The 9,837-nt window shown below is 39.6% G+C and overlaps 1 protein-coding gene across 2 annotated transcripts in view; it reads left to right on the forward strand.

The window, feature by feature from the left end:
* Positions 1 to 9,837, forward strand: part of TNFSF18 (TNF superfamily member 18) — a 112,824-nt gene that overhangs the window by 89,424 nt on the left and 13,563 nt on the right. The gene's annotated exons all lie outside the window — the stretch shown is intronic.

Genomic DNA, 9,837 nt, shown 5'->3' on the forward strand with positions numbered 1-9,837 from the left:
CCAGTTCACATGAACCTGAAATTTATTTAGCTTAGTTTCTCTTGTATTTAGAATTTGTTGATTTGTAAGCACTTACATTTCTTTAAGCCAGTTAAATAGAGCTCCTTTACAAATTAACTGCTTGAACCTGCTCCTTTGTGACTCAAGGATGCCTGGAAGATTTTAACTTTTCTGCAAAGGAGAGGCAGGGGACACAAAAGGGCCTTTACATTATACTAGGTGGTGTCAGCGCCGAGCGCTGGAGGAATAGGGTTATGCTTGGTTTCAACTTCAGATTCAAAAGTGTCCAAATTTTCTGCCATTTTCATTGTGTGTGAACATAGCAACTAAATAAGTACTTAAGAATTTTGGCTACTTTATTATGTGGTGGGAAATGAATAGAACTATAGTGTGCGTGTGTGTATCTGTGTGTGATGGGGGATGGATTCTGTGCAGAAACACACATGAAACTAACAGAAAAAATAAGTCGTAAAGTATGGAGTAGCAAAGGCATGAAAGCTTACCAAGTATGTCACATTTTTATAGGGTTTTAGAGTTTGAAATGCACTTTACAATTTTTTTAACAGATGAACTAATGCCCAAAGAGGTCTTTTTTTTTTTTTTTTTCTCCATATGTTCTATATCACATATGGTAGCTAAGTGAAAAGAACCAAACCCAGAATCTGGAAGCCTTGACAGCTTGGCTGAGCTCTTTCTGTCTCACCAAGGTGCTCTCCTGAAGCTTTTTCCTACCTCAAAATGTTGCAGGGAAGTATAAGCTGCGAAGTTTTTGCCTCTCCCTGTCCACTAGCTTTAAGTCATTGTATGAGACTGAGGTAAACAAAGGCAGGCTGGACTTGGAAAGACAGTAACCATTTCTCCTTTCCTTAGCTCACTGATTTCAGAAGCCCATGCCATGTTAGTTTTCTTGTTCCTCCATTCACTTGCAAACCACAAGCTTTATGTGTTCAAATAAATACAATTTTGATGATGTTTCCCACTCTGAACCTAAAAAGTGTCATTCACCTTGGTTGACTTCAAATCAGGATGGTCAAGTAGTTATTATGGGCTGATCAACTCCTTTTCTCCTTTGCTTTGCGCTTCTGTTCTTTTCACACACATTTGTAAGGCCTCCTTAGAAGCAATTTTGCTTTTTTGCATTTCTTTTCCAGGGGATGGTCTTAATCCCCATCTCCTGTACAATGTCACGAACCTCCGTCTATATAGTTCATCAGGCACTCTGTCTATCAGATCTAGTCACTTAAATCTATTTCTCACTTCCACTGTATAATCATAAGGGATTTGATTTTGGTCATACCTTAATGGTCTAGTGGTTTTCCCTACTTTCTTCAATTTAAGTCTGAATTTGGCAATAAGGAGTTCATGATCTGAGCCACAGTCAGCTCCCGGTCTTGTTTTTGCTGACTGTATAGAGCTTCTCCATCTTTGGCTGCAGAGAATATAATCAATCTGATTTCAGTGTTGACCAGATGGTGATGTCCATGTGTAGAATCTTCTCTTGTGTTGTTGGAAGAGAGTGTTTGCTATGACCAGTGTGTTCTCTTGGCAAAATTCTATTAGCCGTTGGCCTGCTTCATTTTGTACTCCAAGGCCAAATTTGCCTGTTACTCCAGGTGTTTCCTGACTACCTACTTTTGCGTTCCAGTCCCCTAATAATGAAAAGGACATCTTTTTTGGGTGTTAGTTCTAAAAGGTCTTGTAGGTCTTCATAGTACCATTCAACTTCAGCTTCTTCAGCATTACTGGTTGGGGCATAGGCTTGGATTACTGTGATACTGAATGGTTTGCCTTGGAAATGAACAGAGATCATTCTGTCGTTTTTGAGATTGCATCCAAGTACTGCATTTCAGACTCTTGTTCACCAAGATGGCTACTCCATTTCTTCTAAGGGATTCCTGCCCACAGTAGTAGATATAATGGTCATCTGAGTTAAATTCACCCATTCCAGTCCATTTTAGTTCGCTGATTCCTAGAATGTCGACGTTCACTCTTGCCATCTCCTGTTTGACCACTTCCAATTTGCCTTGATTCATGGACCTAACATTCCAGGTTCCTATGCAATATTGCTCTTTACAGCATTGGACCTTGCTTCTATCACCAGTCACATCCACGAATGGATATTGTTTTTGCTTTGGCTCCATCCCTTCATTTTTTCTGGAGTTATTTCTCCACTGATCTCCAGTAGCATATTGGGCACCTACTGACCTGGGGAGTTCCTCTTTCAGTATCCTATCGTTTTGCCTTTTCATACTGTTCATGGGGTTCTCAAGGCAAGAATACTGAAGTGGTTTGCCATTCTCTTGTCCAGTGGACCACATTCTGTCAGACCTCTCCACCATGACCCGTCCGTCTTGAGGAGCCCCATATGGCATGGCTGAGTTTCATTGAGTTAGACAAGGCTGTGGTCTGTGTGATCAGACTGGGTAGTTTTCTGTGATTATGGTTTCAGTGTGTTTACCCTCTGATGCCCTCTCGCAACACCTACTGTCTTACTTGGGTTTCTCTTATCTTGGACGCGGGATATCTCTCCATGGCTGCTCCAGCAAAGCACAGCCGCTGCTCCTTACCTTGAGTGAGGAGTATCTCCTTACAGTTGCCCCTGCTGACCTTGAACGTGGAGTAGCTCCTCTTAGCCCTCCTGTGCCCAGGCAGCCGCCACTCCTTGGAGAAAAGGAAAGATATTCCCATCTGAATGCAGAGTTCCAAAGAATATGAAGGAGAGATAAAAAAGCCTTCCTCAGTGATCAATGCAAAGAAATAGAGAAAAACAACAGAATGGGAAAGACTAGAGATCTCTTCAAGAAAATCAGAGATACCAAGGGAACATTTCATGCAAAGATGGGCTTGATAAAGAAATGGTATGGACCTAACAGAAGCAGAAGATATTAGGAAGAGGTGGCAAGAAAACACAGAAGAACTGTACAAAAAAGATCTTCACGACCCAGATAATCACGATGGTGTGATCACTTACCAAGAGCCAGACATCCTGGAATGTGAAGTCAATTGGGCCTTAGGAAGCATCACTATGAACAAAGCTAGTGGAGGTGATCAGATTCCAGTGGAGCTATTTCAAATCCTGAAAGATGATGCTATAAAAGTGCTGCATTCAATATGCCAGCAAATTTGGAAAACTCAGCAGTGGCCACAGGACTGGAAAAGGTCAGTTTACATTCCAATCACAAAGAAAGGCAATGCCAAAGAATGCTCAAACTACCGCACATTTGCACTCATCTCACATGCTAGTAAAGTAATGCTCAAAATTCTCCAAGCCAGGCTTTGACAGTACATGAACCATGAACTTCCAGATGTTCAAGCTGGTTTTAGAAAAGGCGGAGGAACCATAGATCAAATTCCCAACATCTGCTGGATCATGGAAAAAGCAAGAGAGTTCCAGAAAAACATCTATTTCTGCTTTATTGACTATGTCAAAGCCTTTGACTGTGTGGGTCACAATAAACTGTGGAAAATTCTGAAAGAGATGGGAATACCAGACCATCTGACCTGTCTTTTGAGAAACCTGTATCCAAGTCAGGAAGCAACAGTTAGAAGTGAACATGGAACAACAGACTGGTTCCAAATAGGAAAAGGAGTTCGTCAAGGCTGTATATTGTCACCCTGCTTATTTAACTTATATGCAGAGTATATCATGAGAAACGCTGGGCTGGAAGAAGCATAAGCTGGAATCAATGTTGCCGGGAGAAATATCAATAACCTCAGATATGCTGATGACACCACCCTTACGGCAGAAAGTGAAGAGGACCTAAAAAGCCTCTTGATGAAAGTGAAGGAGGAGAGTGAAAAAGTTGGCTTAAAGCTCAACATTCAGAAAATTAAGATCATGGCATCTGGTACCATCACTTCATGGGAAATGTGGAAACAATGGAAACAGTGTCAGGCTTTATTTTTTTGGGCTCCAAAATCACTGCAGATGGTGATTGCAGCCATGAAATTAAAAGATGCTACTCCTTGGAGAGAAAGTTATGACCAACCTAGATAGCATATTTAAAACCAGAGACATTACTTTGCCAAGAAAGGTCCGTCTAGTCAAGGCTATGGTTTTTCCCGTGGTTATGTATGGATGTGAGAGTAGGATGGTGAAGAAAGCCGAGCGCTGAAAAATTGATGCTTTTGAACTGTGGTGTTGGAGAACACTCTTGAGAGTCCCTTGGACTGCAAGGAGATACAACCAGTCCACCCTAAAGGAGATCAGTCCTGGGTGTTCATTGGAAGGACTGATGTTGAAGCTGAAACTCCAATACTTTGGCCACCTCATGTGAAGAGTTGACTCATTGGAAAAAACCATAATGCTCTGAAGGATTGGGGGCAGGAGGAGAAGGGGACGACAGAGGATGAGCTGGCTGGATGGCATCACCGACTCTATGGACATGAGTTTGGGTAGACTCTGGGAGTTGGTGATGGACAGGGAGGCCTGGCGTGCTGAGATTCATGGGGTTGCAAAGAGTCGGACACCACTGAGTGACTGAACTGAACTGAACTGATCAATTCCTACTTAAAAGAGAGAAGGTGCTCAATCAAAGGCAGCTGTTCTTGATGCTGTGCTTGCTGTCAACATTGTTACTACCAGGAGAATATGCACACCAGTCTTTGTGTTTTCAGCATATTCATTAATGATTCTAATAGTTGTTGAAATCATCTGTCACCTGTACCACAATTACTGTCCTATCTATCTTCTCTTTAAGCCTTCTGGGACTTCTATTTTCTACATAGAAACTCAGCTATCCCATCCTTGGGTTCTCACAACGTGACTTGGCTCTAAATTTCTCTTTTAATTAATATTCTATCTCACTCTATTATTACTCTCATCCTTCGTTAATACAAAGGATAAAATTAAAAATAAATGTATGCTATATATATGTGTGTGTGTGTGTGTGTGTGTGTGTGTGTATATTTGTATTGAAGTATAAAGGGCTTCTTTTTCTCTTTTTGCTAAGAAAAATTGCTTAAGGAAATTTTTGGCTGGAAATAGTGTGGAAATAGCAAGTTCTATTTTTATCCTAATTTAAAATTTCATTTCAACTCCTGCTCCATCTGGAAACCTGAGTCATTTTGAGACTAAGAAGGAATAAAAAGAAAGAATTTGAAATTGAAGACAAAGCAAAAAATTGTGCCTGTTTGAAAAAGATAAGACAATTCAGTAAGAGCTTTTTCTTCAAAAGATGTATTAGTAGATATCATATTCAGAAATGAAGCACATAAGAATCCTTAACATTGTAAATCGTTTCTCACTGTAAAATCCTTCCAGTACTAAAGCCAAGTTCAGGTACTTATTGATGCATCAAGACAGAATGAAAAAAATAGGTTTTAGAATTAGATTTGGATTTGAATTTTAGTAGTTTTGTGATTGTTTTGGTTTCGCTTGGTTTAGTTCTTTATACTTTTCTTTTTTTATGGTTTACATTAGAAACCGACACTCGAGCAGCTGATTCATGACATAATCTAGGAATTCATGAGATGAGGAACCAGGAGAGGATGTAAGAGGCTGTGTACGTGTTGGGTGGAGAACATCCCTACTTTCAGCCAAAGAGATTTCCCTGAGGCTTGCTGGATGATGAAAGATCTGAAATAATTTAAGCCTTATCTTTCCTAATGCTCATAGCTAACTCTTCAGGGATGTTTACTCTTTATTTAGCAAATGGAAACTGCTTGCTACCTCAGCTGGCACCATTTCATCAAACAGCATTCCGCAGCATTGTCTATGATTCAGGTTTTTTCCATTGGTGTATCAGCCTGAGCTTTCCTCTTTATAGTGGGACATCCTACTGTATTCAGTCAGGGCTCGAGTCATCAAACAAGATGGATGAGTTTCTTGGCCTGAGCAACTCCAGATGCCTTGGAAATTCTCACTTAGGAGATTGGGAAAGTTATATAAAATCATTCTCTGAAAAAGCAGTACGTGAAACTTGTCTTGAAATTGAAACCTGTTTTCCATGGAGACTCAAATGTTAAAAAACCAGCAATTACCAGACAATGAATTTTTTAAGATCGGAGGTCTTATCATATTCTTTCTGATTTCTCCATTGCCAAGTAAAGTGCCTGAAACGCTGTCAAACTACACAGACACATATGCACACAAAATCAATATTTATACATTGTACTATATAGCATACATAATATATATGTATCTATTATACTATATTAAATATAGCAAATTATCAGTATATAACATATTAGTAAATTAATACAAATTTACTTAGCTTAGGAGAAGGGGATATTATGAGGTTTTTTCATCTGGTAATGTCTCTTTAGATGTACCAGCCTAGGAACTGACTCCTTTATAAACTTGCCCTTAACCTGAGTGAGGTCGGGTATTTGGTTCTTATCCTCCTACATACTTCTCCCCATGTTGCTTTGTATATTGTCTCTTTCTCTAGCTACCTGTGAAAACCAAACCAAACCAAAAAGCAGCAAGAAATTTGAAGATAAGGACTGGCCCTTTTCTATCAGTACTAAGTTCTTAACATACTTGGTACATAGAAGGCAGTCAATGATGTTTTCTAAATGAGTGAGGAGGATAACATCCTTTTGCTGTATTTTGGATTCATTTCATATATAAAAGTCAAAACCTGCCTTTACTCATGTAGGTTCTCAGTGCCAACACCAACAAACCAAGCCTTGAGCCAGAGAATCTGAATTGGATGGTGTAAGACCAGGATTAAAAATGGGAAACCGGAAGAGGAAGTATCTCATTGATTTCTGTATGAACACGTTACAGTTAGGTGTTGAGTGCAGTGAATGTGCTGATTGTTCTTCACTGGTGGAGTGTGTATGTGGTAGCTTGTCAAATGAAGAAAATAAGTTGAATTGTAAAGGGAAAAATACCTCCTCACTCCCTCCTCTGCCAGAGCTGCCCAAGAAATCCAGGAGATTTGGTGATGCTTAGTCTCAGGAATATTAAGACCCTTTTATTTCAATTAGGTTGATAGGTGAAATAGAGTTCTCTGGTGATCCATTTGATATTGAGCAATATAGGCTTTAATACCAAATCCCTTCCATTATGGCTTCTGGGGTGGTGGTTAATGGTTTTAAGTAGGAAGTATCATGCCATACTACATAATGGAAAATTTATTTTGGTCTAGTTTCCAAGCAGGAAGTAATCCTTCCCATCAAAATGTGCTTAAGATGCTTCTCTTATGGCCAAGACACTGACACAATACTGGTTAGCCTAGAGAGAACTGCCCCCCGCCCCTTACACAAACACACACACACATGAGACAACAACAAACCACTCACATAAAAGACTCAGGCTAGACAGGCACCTACTACCTGACACAGCCTTTCTCAAAGATTAGTGCTTAGGCAGGAAACTAGCACAGGAAGGCTTCCATGGAAATTGATCAATAGACTTGCTGCTTAAAGGCTGCACTTGAGTCAGTAAAACATAGACAAACAATGAAGAATTTGGTAAGGACTCCAAAAAAATGGACATGTAAAACAGCACAGAACAAGATAATATGGGGTATAGAAGAGGGTCCCCAAGTCATGGAAGAAAAACAGTTTTAATTAAAATTGTTTCCTAGGCCACCCTGGTTAGAGTTGTTATTAGTTCCTTAGAGAGGAACTAATTATTTATTAGTTCCATAAGAGATCATACTCTTATGATCTGGAGATTGACATGTATCTTGTAGAATTTATTGTACATATAATATGTAAACTTGTATATATATGTAAACATGTATTTCTATATATGTATTCATTTATGTATAGTGTTGTTGCTGTTGAGTTGCTCAGTTGTGTCCTACTCTTTGTGACTCCATAGATTGCAGCATGCCAAGCTCCCATGTCCTTCACCATCTCCTGAAGTTTGCTCAGATTCATGTCCATTGAGTCGGTGATACCATCCAACCATATCATCCTCTGCCACCCCTTTCTTCTTTTGCCTTCAATCTTTCCCAGCATCAAGGTCTTCTGTGCAGAATTCTTTACAGAGTAGACATTTACCAGTCTTAACAGAGACTTGTTGTCTTCATAAATTCCAAGTTTAAAACCATATTTATGTATCATGTCTGTTTATTTTCTATCATATATCATCTATGTGGAGAAGGAAATGGCAATTCACTCCAGTATTCTTGCCTGGGAAATCCCATGGACAGAAGTGCCTGGTGGACAACAGTTCATGGGATTGCAAAAGAATATGACACAATTTAGCAACTAAATAACAATTCAGTCATTATTTATGTAGTATCTTCAAGTCAACTGGGCCTTATTTGTCATAACAGTAAATACTCTGAAATCCACAGTAGACAAAATCAGTTGTGCAGTTGTGAATTCTGGCACATGGAATATTTCTGATTAAATATGCTATACCATACATTATCACAAGCATAAAAGCCATGGTAAATAGTGTATTGGCTTCCCTGGTGGCTCAAATGGTAAAGAATTCACCTGCAATGCGGGAGACCTGGGTTCAGTCCCTGGGTTGGGAAGATCCCCTGGAGGAGGACATGGCAACCCACTCCAGTATTCTTGCCTGGAGAATTCCCGTGGACAGAGGAGCCTGGTGGGCTACAGTCCATGGGGTTGCAAAGAGTCAGACATGAATGAGTAACTAAGCATGGCTTGGTGTATAGAGGGCATGTGGTAGGGAGTGCAGACCTCAGTAATACAGGATTTTGGAGAAATCTGATGTCCATATAATACTCTCTCACAGATTTCAATATGCATCCCATGCGGTTTACACAGCAACTACTGGATAAATTTCAGCACCAAGAGTGGAAAAAGTGTTTTGGAGTCCAATACCTGGGGATTCAATCCCTGTTCTACCAGTGTGGGCAAATGATTCATGCTCTCGAATGTCAGTGTCATTATTTGTATATGTGGTGATGTCAACACAGGGCTGCTTGTTATTCTAATGTAACTGTGCACAGAGAAGGCACATCCTAGGTGCCCAATTTGTTTTAGTGTGATTCAGTCAATGACTGAACCATAGCCAAGTTTCTATGTATCTAATTCATTCTGAATTAAAAAGAACTGTGAATACAAAGTTGCTTAATCAGTCGTAACTTGTATGCTGTTTCTAATCTGAAAAATACAGAAAACATTTTTTACTTGTTTTTCTGAAATTCCTCACTTGTCAGCTCTTGAATCAGACTACCAGATCCATTCAAAAGTTTGGTCTTCTGTCACTTGTTCACATTTTAAAATTTCTAACATTTATGTAATGCTCATACCTCAACTTTTACCACTCTCTCAAGAAAGAATTCCCTCTTTTCTCTGGTCAAACAATAATTTCCAACGTGTCTTCTCAACTATTTTAGCTCCTTTAGATCTGTGTCTGCTGATGCTCTGTATTCTAGCATTCACTTGGGTTTCTGTCTCCCTATATGTACGGTTTAAATCCAGTTGGGCAGCAAATTATTTGACAGCCGTGCCTTTTTTAAAATACCTCTCAAAGCTCTTAGCACAGTAGTTGGCTGAGAGTAAATATTCAGCATAGATTTGCTAATTGAACTTAATTTTAAAAATTCATTCCAAGTATCTGAGCCAGTGTCAGGCCATAAATACAGAAGCTTCATGTGTTCAGTGTTCATTTCCTTCTTGTAGGATCCTGAGATGCCAATTCTGAGAGTGTGTAGCCAAAAGATACCAATGATGACTCATTAATTTAGAGTTCTGAAAGTCTTCCCTACTGCCACTTGTCCTAACCTGAAACGTATTCATTTTGGAAACTGTTTCGTGGAACGAAGTCCTGGAATGTATTCTTTTATTTTTTCTTTTGGAAGGAACAAACTGGATTCTACTTTACTTCTGTCACTGTTTTGTTCTGTGACCTTGTGTATGTCTCCTTCTTTCTCGGGACCTCATTTTCTCCTCTGTGGA

This window comes from Bos grunniens, chromosome 16, assembly GCF_055505025.1.
Source record: "Bos grunniens cultivar Pamir isolate PY7600 chromosome 16, Bosgru_T2T1.0, whole genome shotgun sequence".
NCBI lineage: Eukaryota > Metazoa > Chordata > Mammalia > Artiodactyla > Bovidae > Bos > Bos grunniens.